We start from the raw sequence: 13304 nt of genomic DNA, 5'->3' as shown, positions 1-13304 counted from the left end.
TCCAAGAATACTCAGTGAAGGCAGCAGATAAGTATGCTCATTTTGAAACAGCTGAAAAGAAACCACGACACAGCAGAAACGAACCAGGGAAGGAACAGAGACTTCTTTAGGGAGGAAGAAAAAGATTTGTTGGTGAACACTGGGGTGGCTTAAGATTCCTGCCCCTGGCCCCACAGTCTAGCAATTCTAATGCCATCCTCAACAATACAGGACCAAGACCCAAACTAAACCCACAACTCCACGCCAGGCTCTGACACCTACAAACACAACTTGTAGCAAGACAAAAGGCTGAGAGGGAGAAGGAGCGCTCCAGGTGGCCAGGACACTCTCAAGGGAGAGGAAAAAAGGAAGGGGCAGGTCTTCAGCTGGGCCAGGCATGATCTACAAAGTCCAGAAGATGTCTTCAGTTAATGTTAGTAACTACACAAGCCCCCCTACAACAGAACTTAATCTCTCTTGAAGAAGTTGGAAATGTTTTCCCTTTCTGGTAAACAAGAATCATGGGCTCCATTTTTATCCTGACCGCCGAAAAAGGCTAGTGCAAAACCTGGGATGAGCACAGATTTTACACACTGATCTCGAGATAGGAACTGTTTCCTCCCCCCGTCAGTGACCCGACTTCATTTCAATTTGATCTACAGCATATGTGCTCTGTGCTCTAAGTTGCCAAACATGTCGGGTTATAGAATCAGAATGTAAACAAACAAGATGAATGAAGGATTGAAAAAATGATTGTTAACATCTGACTGATTTATTTAGAAACTTTTTTTTCTGGCTGAAGAAATGCTGCATTGGAACATTATGTAAGTTTGAGGTGTGCATCACAAAAAGTCCATAGTGCTCGGACTATGCAAAAGTCACCACCAAGAGCCCCCTTCTCTCCTTCACCAGACCTTGGTCCCCTTGGTCTAAAAGTACCTAAATACCTTCCACCTTCCCTGCAACCCCCGAAAATTGGCCTTATAGCTGGAAAATTTATGCTTATGCTAGTTGACTGTTGTTGGATTTTTGTTTGGGGGTCATATCTGATAGTGCTCGGGGCTTCTTCCTGGCTCTGTGCTTAGGGTTCACTCCTGGAGGGCTCAGGGACCATAGATGGTGCTAGGGATTAAACCCAGGCTGCCACATGCAAGGCAAGCTACCTCCCTTAATTATTTTATTTCTTGATATGCCACACAGGAATGAAATAACTCAGTGTTGGTTGTCTTTCTCCATCCGACTTACATGATACTGACCCTCTGGGTCTATCAGGATGTACGCATGTTAGGATTACATCACACACACACACACACACACACACACACACACACACACACACACACACACACACACACACACCCCTCCTCCCCTCTTAGATGACTCCATACACATACACGCTGCACCCTTCTCTTCCAAAAGCAGTAGCAGCTCCCTTCAATGTTGGGATTTTGGTGCTGGAGAGATAGTAGAGCAGGTAGGGTGCTTGCCTTGCACGTGGTCAACTAACCAGGATCCAATCCCCGACATCACATATAGTACCCTGAGAACCGTCATGAGTAATTCCTGAGTGCAGAGGCAGGAGTAAACTCCTGAGTATCTATCATCAGGTGTGATCTCAGAACAAAAACACTACAAAATAATGCGGGTGTTTTCAAAGAGACAAAAAAAAAAAATAAAAGCTCTTTTAAATGAAAAGAATACCTGGCTGACCCAGTTCAACCTCCGGCACCCCCGTATGTTCCTCTGAGCCCACCCAGAGTCATCCCCGAGTTCAGAACCAAGAGTGAGTCCTGAGCGCTGCCAATGTGGTTCAGAAAATGGAATTTTAAAACACCGATTTAAAGACTTGCATTTAACTGTGGCTGAAATACAGTTTCCATTTGTCCTGACTTGGGTGACATTTTGTCAAAAAGAACACTAGTCGGTGCTGGCAATCGGCTCGCCCCCAAGATGACCGAGCGGAGGCTGCAGAGATGCAGGGTCCCCCACCTGCCTGCTGCTAAGGGCCGGGCAAATTTCCCTCACGAGGGCTCTGAGAACGAGGGGCCTGGGAGGGACCGGAGCTTCCAGGTTCCTCTGCCCCAATACAGGTGCCAGCAGGCCTGGGGCTCAAGCGACGTTCTGGGAAGCCAAACGCCTCACCATGACCCTCAGCGTCACAGAGGCTGTCCGCCTTTCCTCTCTTCACCTGCCCCATGCTCGCAGGAAATGAGACATTAGTCCGCAGCTTTGGACAAGTGGCCCAAACACACAATGGTGTCAGGAGTCTTGGCTTCGAGTCCCACCACTTCCGTCCCCGATTCTCACTGTTCGTTACCTGTGAACAGAACTGAGTCAACACTCCCGCAACTGCCATGTGTGACCCGAAATCCTCCCTCGAGGCCACTGTGCCATCTCTGCCTTAGGCTCCCCAAAAACCTTTCATTCCTTGATTTTAAACCTCATTTATTTGAGAGGGGGCTGGAGAGGTAATACGGTGGTTGAGGTGCTTACCTTGCATGCAAATGACCCGGGTTCAATCCCTGGTATCCCCATATCATTCTCTGGAGTACTGCCAGGAGTGATCCCTGAGCACAGAGTGAGGAACAAGCCCTGAGCAGAGTGAGTGTGGCTTAAAAACAAAACATTACTGGAGGGGCCAGAGATAGTATAATGCATAAGGCACTTGCCCTGACCTCAACTAACCCAGATTTGATCCCCGGCACCACAAATGGCCCCCTAAGGCCTGCCAGGAGCAGGCCCTCAGAACAGAGGTAAGAGTAAGCCCTGAGCAGAGCTAGGAAAAAAAGATTGTGTGAGTCACCACGGTGATGTGGTGTTAGGGTTTCATGATGCAATGTATCAACACAACACCCTCCACCCGTGTCGCTTCCCTCTCATGATCTCAGTCTTCACAACCCCTGCCCCAGCCTTGGTAAACTCAGTTCTTTGAGTTTCAGGCATATAATGATCAAACACCCATCCCTCCACCAGTGCACATTTCCCACCTCCAGCATCCTCAGTATCAGCCCCCTGCTCCACCTGCCTATGCGGCAGACTATTTTCCCCATACTCTCTCTCTCTACTTTTGGGCATTACGGGTTGCAATACAAATACTGAGAGGTTGTCACGCTTGGTCCTTTATCTACTTTCAGCCTTGGTAAGTACATCTTCTATCCTGAACAAGTTCTCCAACCATCGTTGACTTAGTGATCCCTTCTCTATTCCAGCTGCCTTTTCCCCCAGCTCATGAGGCAGGCTTCCAACTATAAGCATATTCCTGGCCCTTGTGTCTACTGCCCTTGGGTGTCAGTCTCATGCTATTTCATATTCCACAAACGAGTGCAGTCATTCTACATCTGTCCCTCTCTTTCTGACTCATTTAAGCTCAGTTTTTTAGGCCTATTCTCAGGATCTGCTGCCTCTGACCATTTGTTGTTCACTTACTATGTTTCTCTATAGCCCACACATGAAAGCGATCTTTCTGTGTTCCTGTCTCCTGATCAACTTCACTTAGTATGAGACTCTCCAGATCTATTCACATAGTGTCAAATTGCCTGATTTTTGTCTTTTCTTATTGCTGAAAAGTATTCCACTACATGTATATACCATAGTTTTTTAAAATTCAGTCATCTGTTCTTGGGGACTTCGGTTGTTTGCAGATTTTGGTTATTAGTAGTGCTGTAATTAACCAAGAGCATAAATATGAACTGCTATGTCATAGAGAAACTCAATTCTTGCTTTGAGATGTGTGCACATTGTCTTCTAAAAATGTTTGAGTCAGGCGGTATTCCCACCAACAGTGACTGAGGGGCCCTTCACCCTTTATTAATGACAGCAAGTGTTGTTTTAGTTCTTGATATGTGCCTGTCTTGCTGGTGTGAGGTGACATCTCAGTTGTTTTGATTTGCCTTTCTCTGATAAGTGATGAAAAATATTTTTCCATATACCTACTCTTTTAAGAGTCTATCCATCTCTTTCCTCCATCTATGTTTGCGGTGTTGCTTGACTTTTTATTGCTATTGCTGTTTTACAAGTGCTTTATTGACCTTGGATGTTAACTTTTTTTCAGATGGGTAGTGGGCAAATGGGCTGGAGCGTTGGCACAGTGGGTAGGGCATTTGCCTTGCACGAAGCCGACCCAGGTTCGATTCCTCCACCCCTCTCGGAGAGCCTGGAAAGCTACTGAGAGTATCTCGCTCCCATGGCAGAGCCTGGCAAGCTACCTGCGGCATATTCGGTATTCCAAAAACAGTAACAACAAATCTCACATGGAGATGTTACTGGTGCCCACTTGAGCAAATCGATGAACAACGGGATGACAGTGACAGTGACAGTGGGCAAATCACCTTCTCTCCCAGCCTGCGGGGAGGTCTGTCTTTCTCCTGGTTACTGTTCCTTTTGCAGTACAGAAACAACAGCTTTCACTCTTGCACTCAAGCAGGCCCAAGTTCCCGGGCCTTGTCCCTTTGGTATTCTGTATCCATGATCGTTTCCAGAGGATGCTTTACGTTTTGTTTTCAGTGGCTATCATTCTAACTTAATATCTCAGCTTTAAAAGAAAAAAAAAATCCCATCCCTCCCATTCTTCCCTGTAAACTCTGGAGGCTTTGAGGTGGCACCTGGCTTCTTGCCAAGACTCCGAGCCCCACACGTTTGCTCTGCTCGACCTCCGAGGAACTGGTCCTGATGGGGCCATGTGGGCTGCTTGTTTGCTCTTGGACAGGGTGCATTCTAACCATAAAGCAGGGACCTGTGTGCTGGGCCAACAGGAACAAACTGCAGGCGGCTGAGCACGGGAGGTATGTCACGGAGGCACGGAGTTCCAACCGGCGCTCTCCCCGACGAACAAGTATCTCTTCATCTTCTGAAATATGTGCTGCATGTTTATCTAGCGCCTGTATGTTTGCTGAGCACACTCACCAGGCCCCCCATTCTTATTTATTTATTTATTTATTTTGTGGCACTTGGAAGGCCCGTGTCCTGGAATGAATCGGAGAGGTCATCCTAGTCCAAGGGGCGGCACGAAGCCGGAGGCATGGCAGAAACGGTCCCCAGGCATGCTCACCCGCCTGCAAACGCCCCGGTCTACCGGGACGGATGCTCTATGGCCTCGCCAGCGCCAGTTTCCACCCCCCTGGAGAGGAGGATGGTGTTTCACAGGAGGAGCTGAAACCACGGGGTGGGGGCGCACATTGATCACAGCCCCACTCCCGCACGGCTCGGGATGAGAGGGAGCTCTCTGTGCACGCAGAACAGCATGAGTGAGCCTGTGTTCCCCGCCAGCAGAGCGTTTATTGAAGTCTCTCAGCATCTGACCAACCCCCCGCCCCCCACCGTCAGCTCCTGGATTGCGAGTCTGTGCAACAGCAGGGGGGGCTTTGGGAGTGGTGGGGGGGAGACACGCACAGCGTGACCGCAACCTTGCCCAGAAAGAGCCTGCGTGCGGCACTCTTTGGAGGAAACTGTGTCGTTCCCACCGCGCACCCCCCAAGCCAGCCTGGCTGGGGGTAAGTCACTTGGATTCCTACGGAGCAGGCAGGCGTGTGGGGCGTTTCCTGCCATGATCAAGCCCCACTGCGATTCAGGGTCACTCTCCACATAGGGTTCATCAGAGCTCTCTTCTAAGAAATGAGGACTGCACGGGGTCATGCCCCCACCCCCCCAGCCCCCACATCACAAGTGGGGTTCAAGTGTTTCAGACCTTCCAGATCCTTCCACCGCTTGCCAATCTCTCTTTGAATACAATCTCAACCCCTGGCGTGTCTCTGCAATGGCCCCAGGTACCTCTCTGACGTACCCCCTGCTGGTCCCTCGGGACTCAGCTTCATCGCTCTGCCTCAGCTGCTTCTCCCCTGAGCAGGTCCCCAAAGTGAACCTCTCTGTCCTGAGCGGATGGGATGTCCCCGACCCTCACTGCTCCCTCCATCCCTTCGTCTCTGCTGAGAGGTCAACAGTCTTTCCCACAGGCCCGACACAGGAAGTCACTCCTTTTCCTGTCTCAATCCACCTTCCCTTTGTTCTTTGTCCTTCCCTTCCCTTTAGGGTGGCTTCTGTGATGACCCGGGGTCACCCATAGGCAGTTGTGGGGCTCATGGGGAGGAGGGGGCTCACATTTTGGCCTCCGGGATCGCTGAGGGGTCCCCCACTATGAGTCATGGCACTTACAAGGTTCATGGGAACTTTAGTCTTTCAGTCTGAGTGCCAGCATATATTCTGGCTGTTCAGCTCCCCAAGAACCATCCTACTGTCCGCAGGGCTGGCACCGCTCTCAGTGTGCCGCTGGCTAGGAAGCTACACACCAGAGTCGAGACACTCGCACACATCTGGCTGTGGTACGCTGCGGGTCCCCAACGGAAAAGCCTCCGGGAGCAGGCTGGGTGCATGTGGGCAGAGTCAGGGACTGAACTCGGGGACTTGGCGCTGGCAAGGCATGTACCGAACGCTACTAAGTCACCCTCACGCCTCCTCTCCAACCTCCATTCAGCTACTTTCTTATCCTACAAAAAAAAATATCATCCCTTCCTGTCAGGGGCCGTACAGCTTCTGTGCAAGTACAAACTAGCCGAGTGCATTGTACACGGACAGTGAGAACCGAAACTTTCTTTTCTCCCTTGGGCCATGTCCTAACAGGGTTCCTATAGCTTGCCGACCCTCGGACAGTATGTGGGCTTGTCAGATTTTTAAAAGAAACAGGTTAATAATAGTAATAATAATAATAACCAGAGGGGTTTATACGCCTTCCCCACCTCTAATTCAGGAGAGAGAGAGAGCAAGTCAGCTGCCAGTAGCAAAACTCTGAGCACAAGAGTCTTCTGTCTTTTCCCTCCCTCACTCCTTGGCTGCACCCGCCAAAAGGAAAACCCTCAACGCCCTGCCGCATGGCTCATCTGAAAAAGTCTCTGTATGCCCCGAAGAAGGGAGGTCATAGTGGCGGGGGACAAACGGCAGCCAACTCGCTGGGTGCAGCACACGACTGGGCTGATCATAAATTAGAAGTGATTTACGATGTCCTCCTGGGCGTGGGGCCTGCATTCAGAAGTGGAGGTGGGCACTGGCCACCAGCCCCTTTCTGGCTGGAGCTGCCTGGCCCACGTTTCCTAGGACTCTGGAAGTTTCGGTCAGAGTAAATCTTGCAGTCAACAAGCCACTTGTGTTTCCTTTGGGTGAGGAAAGAGAGCCCTAATTCTCCACTCGAACGCCAGTTAACGATGGAACAAAATAGAAGGGCAAACAGGGGACCGTTAAATAACGTGTGCCGTGTTATCTTCTTGGTGCTGGGCACTGAATGGATTCGCTGTACAGCCCGGATGGAAACAGAAACCCGCTTGTGTTGTGCAGAAGACGTGCTCCAAGAGCCTGGCTCTGCGGTGCCTCCGCTCCACGGGAGCTACAGAAACAGGCGCGAAGAAACGGGCTCCTGTAGAAACGACGCTTCAGTCAGGTCCAGTGAACTCGTTGAAAGACGCGGCCATCAAAATGCCATCCAACGGGCTTCTGCTAGACCCTTCCCGAGCATTCCAAGAATGCATGGCGGAGAAATGAAGCCAACATCCCCACCTAAGAACACTCAGGGGTCTGGCATTTTCTTGTCGATCTGTGCCACTCCACGACTCAGATCCGACAGATGACAAAAGCAAAGCCGATGCCTCAGAACAGGCACCAAACTTGACGACCAGTCACAACTCACAGCTTGCCCGCTCCCATTTTCCTTTCCACCCCTTTCATGCACAGTCTGGGATTAAAGTCAAACTTCACTTCTCCCCATTTCTAAACCTTCCCTGTACCTCCTCAGTTCCATTCCTGCATTTATTGTTTCAGCCTCCTGGAATCAGAATTTTTCCCTAAGGGGAAATCCTAGAATTTTCAGTGTCCTCCCAACAGCGCCCCCTATCTGGTTATCTCTCTCCTAGCAGGTGAGAAAAGCGCTTGAAGCTCCTCAAGTAACCCCCCCTCCCCCCTAAGGAACTTAGCTATCAAAAGTACTGACAGCTGTTACCTTTCCAGTTTCTTTTGGGTAATAAGAACTTTAAAGGAAGAAAAATGCTTCTTCGAGAGAAAGAAGAAAAGTGTCTGCTTGTAGGCTGGGGCAGGGGGTTGGGTGGGAAAGGGAAACTGGGGACACTGGTGGTGGGAAATGTATAGGTGAAGGGTGGCGTGTCGGAATATTACATGACTGAAACCCAATCATGAACAACTGTGTAACTGTGTATCTTTCAGTGATTCAATTTTTTTTTAAAAAGTAAAGAAAAATAGAAAATTTTTTCCTTTAGTGCCAACGTTTTACAAAGCATGCAATCAATGCCAGTTAATGGAATTATTTTGGTTAAAGCAGTACGTTAAAAAATGCTCCATGTACACAGAGTGACATATTTACAGGAATCTAAGTCCTATGAGGGAGTAGAGGGAGTCTAATTATTAAGGGGGGCTGGAGCGATAGCACAGCGGTAGGGCATTCGCCTTACACATGGCCGACCTGGGTTTGATTTCTTTGCCCCTCTCGGAGAGCCTGGCAAGCTACTGAGAGTATCTCACCTGCACGGCAGAGCCTGGCAAGCTATCCATGGCATATTCGGTATGCCAAAAACAGTAACAAGTCTCAAAATGGAGATGTTACTGGTGCCCGCTCGAGCAAATCGATGAGCAATGGGATGACAGTGATACAGTGACAGAAATTAAGAGTCTTGTCTATCATTCCGTCACCAAATACCTGAACAATAATTTTCCCAGAGAGGATGCTGAGCACTTAAGTGTTGTGATTTGTTTGGTTCTCAGTGGTGAGGGAGAGAAAAGCATGTCTCTTTTACTGACAGTTCTCCTGATTTTACTCGCCTCTGAGTGACTGCCTTCCCTGTGCAAGACACATGTTTTTTTTTTTTTTGGATGTTTTTATTTTTTTTTAATTAATAGTTTATTTTTAATTAGTGAATCAACGTGAGGGTACAGTTACAGATTTATACATTTTTGTGCTCATGTCTCTCCCTTACAAAGTTTGATAACCCATCCCTTCACCAGTGCCCATTCTCCCCCATCAGTAAACCCAACATCCCTCCCCCCCTCCCCAGTCCCATCTCTCCCCACCCCACCCTGCCACTATGGCAGGGTATTCCCTTTTGTTCTCTCTCTCTGATTAGGTGTTGTGGTTTGCAATAAAGGTGTTGAGTGGCCATTGTGTTCAGTCTCTAGTCTATATTCGGCCCGCATCATCTTTCCTCCACATGACCTCTAACCACATTTTACTTGGTGTTCCCTTCTCTGAGTTGCCCAGAATGAGAGACCAGCCTCCAAGCCATGGAGACAACCTCCTGGTACTTATTTCTACTATTCTTGGGCATTAGTCTTATAGTCTATTATTCTATATTCCACAGATGAGTGCAATCTTTCTATGTCAAGACACTTGTTTTTTGTGTGAGGTTGGTCCTATGTTTGTGCTCTTCGGCTCCTAACTTCCTCTGGCAAAAGTCAGCATCTCTCTGACCCTGGTGATCTTCCGAACACGAGTACAAGCCCAGCCCGCATCTCTGAGAGCCAGTCCAAGAACGCTGTCAGGATAATAGGAAAAGATGTCTTTCTCACTTTTCCTGCAGCCTTTAGAATTGAGTATGAGCTCGAAGCTCAGCCTTCATGATCACTCCCCATTCACCAAGGGGAAGCCTTACAACAACAAGAAAGACAGTATGGATATACGCAGACCGAAAGGAGACAGATTCCTAATAGGAACATTTAAGCATCTGCAGCCAGCCATGTCTGAAGGGACTTTGTCGCAGCGATCTTCAATAAAACAAACCGAGCCTCTTTCCCTACTTTGCCTACGTGTTGCGTTATTCACTGGTAATGATGAGCTCTGACTTTAAAAGGGTTGAGTAGGCACTGGAGGGAAGACAGGGTAAGGTGTCTGCCTTGCACGCAGCTGACTCAAGTTTAACCCCAGGCATCACATATCACGTCCCCCAAGGCCAGCCAGGAGTGACCCTGAGCACAGAGCCAGGAGAAGTGGATACCACTCCTACTGACCACTGAAGTGGTTTAGCAAACAAACCACACACACTCAACTTTATAAGCTATAACAATGTCCATAAATTGGCTTTTCTTGATCTATTTTCTGATTATTCCATTTGCTCTCATGTTTGAACAAGAAATATGAAGTGGGGACTGGAGCGATAGCACAGCGGGTAGGGCGTTTGCCTTGCACGTGGCCGACCTGGGTTCGATCCCCGGCATCCCATATGGTCCCCCAAGCACCGCCAGGAGTAATTCCTGAGTGCAAAACCAGGAGTAACCCCTGAGCATAGCTGGGTGTGACCCAAAAAGAAAAAAAAAATATGAAGTGAATTTGTTGGTGCCTGCTAAGGGCAGCAGGCTTGGAGGCTGGGAAGGAGACTGGGGACATTGGTAGAGGGAAGGGGACAATGGTGATATGGTTGGTGTTGAATGCTGAATGCCTGAAATGACTGATATGAACAGCTTGGTAAATAATGATGCTTTTTTATATACCATTATAAAACAAAAATATGAAACAAAATTAAAAAAAATCACACACATACACAAACCCCAAACAAACCAGGGTTAAATATATGCCTTTTGTAAATGGAATATTCTTCCAATAAATGGTAAAAATTATCTAGATTTTTAAGACAGATACATTAAAGAACTATCTAGAGACTCTCTTGACCCTAAGGTTGAAACCTGACCCGTCTTAAGAAAGAGGAAGATTACGAGTTTTCGCTTCCACCTCTTGGGAAATCAGTATCACAGCTTCCTGCAGAAATGTGACAGCATCATCTATTTGCTTCATGCTTCGACAGCATTTTAATATTATTTTCTCACCAATGCTCCCTCTAGTCTTGAATAACAGGCTAAACAATTAATTTTTCCTTCTCTTGAATTCATAAGGATATTAAGGAGACGAATGACATTTTTTTCTAGTCGCCCTGACTTCACAAGCAAATCAATTTTTTTCTCAAAGCTTCTTTATGGTTTTGAGGTCACATATGGCAGTGTTCTGGATTTACTCTTGGCTCTGTGCTCAGGGTCATTCCCGGTGTAGCACAGAAGATTAGATGTGGTGCCCAAGATCAAACCAGAGTCAGCTGTATTAAGGGAAGCACCTTAACGCCCGTACTATCTCCCGGCCCTCAAATCAGCACTCTTTCTAGTGTCGTGTATATCCTTCCAAACTCTCTTTAACAAATTTTAATATTCACTTTAGGTTTTCCCTGCTTTCCATCAAGGGTATGATGATTTACACAGTATTCCACGTTCGGGTTTCCCCTGGAACTATGTGCGTAATGCTTCCGAAATCTCGGGAGGTAGGGGTGAAAGGTAAGAGAGAGCCGGGAGGCGAGAAGAGCTCAAACGTCTTTGCTCTGAGCAGCAGCAGCAGCAGCTGAAGCCTCTGCCGGTCCCAGTGGGGGCAGCATCTTGGCAGACCAACCCCAAGGAACTTGAGGTTTTCATTCCCAGGGGATGGAGGATCAGGGCTACAACAATGGGCAAGTCCCTGATCCCAGATGGGCCAGGAAGTACAAGTCATCTCAAGGGAGAGATTAGAGGTCGGGATTTGCGGGCTACGTGAAACACAGCTTGTTCTTCCTCCTTCCAGTTCAACTACCACGAATGCACTAGAAACACAAAAGCTTGAGACGGGTGCTTCTGGATTCGCCTGTTTCATGGGAAATTTCTGCTGTTGTTGCTGTTTGGGGCCACATCAGGTGGTGCTCAGAGCTTACCCCTGGCACTGTGCGCTAGAAGTGCCTCCTGGGGGTGTTTATGGGACATAGGGCAAACCAGGGATCGAACCTGGGTCGGCCGCATGCAAGGCATACACCCTATGCGCTGTACTCTCTCTCCAACCCCTCATGGAAAGTTTCTGTTCTCCGCTCTCCTCTTTCTTCCCATTCAAGAACTAAGACATCAAGACAAGGAGCAATCGCAACAGACATTTGAAATCAAGATAACCATCATTATCCTGGGAATAATTCATGTTTAAGGTCATGTGAAGAGCAGCCTCAATAACTGACAGAAAAAATGAAGCTTTCTGATTTGTCCCAAAAGCACAAATCAGAAAAGATATATATATATATATATATATATATACATATATATATATGCACTCCTATGTTCATTACAACACTATATCCAATAACCAAAACATAGAAGTCACCCAAATGACCAAAACCAGATGACCTGATAAAGAAACTGTGGTATATATACACAGTGGAATACTATGCAGCCTTAAGAAAAGATAAGTCATGCAATTTGCTGCAGTGTGGATGGATCTGGAGAGTATCCAGAGTGAAATTAGCCAGAGCCAGAGGGAGAGATGCAGACTCAAAATTACCTCTGTCGTAGGTGGGATATAAAGAAACCTTGTAGGTGAATGTCAAGTGCCCAATGGCAATATTAACGAAGAGCAGCAAGAACTGGCCTTCAGTAGCAAGACTGGCACTGGATCAGGGGTGAGGGGGCTAAGTTAGGGAAGGGAACACTAGGACAATAAGGGAGGGGCAAAGTGCCTGCCACAGAGGCAGACTGGGGCGGTGGGGAGGGAAACTGAGGACCCTGGAGGAGGGAAGTGGGCACTGGTGAAGGGATTGGTGTTGGAACAATGAACACCTGAAACTCAATCAGAAATATCTCTGTAATTTTGTGATTCATGGTGATTCTATTTTTTTAAAAAAGCTTTAAAAAGGAAAAAAAAAACAAAGCTTAGCACTAAATGGTGAAGCAGTTTTTCAAACTAGAAGACAATCAGCAACAACACTGAGGTAACCTGGGAAGCCTGCACCCCTGCTTCTGACCCCCTCGGCCAAGACTCAGGCAGTCTTGTGCTTTTCAGAACTCAGCAACTCTTACTGAGATGGGATAAAACCTCATTTCTCCATCCATTGAGTAATCAAGTGACAGGCAAGCATGGATAAAACACAGGCTACCAGGAATGAAACTATCCTAAATAAAGAAAATCCCACATGTTTAAATAGCTAATTCCAGTGCTCAGGATTAACAGGCATCTGAAATTGTCTCTATCAAAAAATTTCCAAGGGGGTTAACATATAATCTTCAAAGTCGGCTTTTATTCAGTAAGCCTATGAAGGGTATGTACAAAAACATCATCAGCTTTAAGAGGTGTGAGCAATCAGTCATAGTAATGAGACTGGCTAAGTCATTCCTCAAATCCATGTTTACTTTCACAAATATCTCTAATCAGAGTAGGTTCCTTAAGATGATGAAAAAGTCTTTTTTCTTCCCCTTTGAGCATTTTAAACCTTCTCCTCCCTTATGTACCATCTTGCTCATACAACAGAATATACATTTTTGAAAAGAAATCTATTTCTTTAGCAAAATTG

At 47.4% G+C, this 13304-nt stretch overlaps 1 protein-coding gene across 7 annotated transcripts in view; it reads right to left on the bottom strand.

Annotated features, from left to right (window-relative positions):
- The window catches only part of PHACTR2 (phosphatase and actin regulator 2), a 292400-nt gene that overhangs the window by 67792 nt on the left and 211304 nt on the right, over positions 1 to 13304 (bottom strand). The gene's annotated exons all lie outside the window — the stretch shown is intronic.

The sequence above is a fragment of the Sorex araneus genome, chromosome 4, assembly GCF_027595985.1.
Source record: "Sorex araneus isolate mSorAra2 chromosome 4, mSorAra2.pri, whole genome shotgun sequence".
NCBI lineage: Eukaryota > Metazoa > Chordata > Mammalia > Eulipotyphla > Soricidae > Sorex > Sorex araneus.
This window is presented reverse-complemented; position numbering and strand designations above follow the sequence as displayed.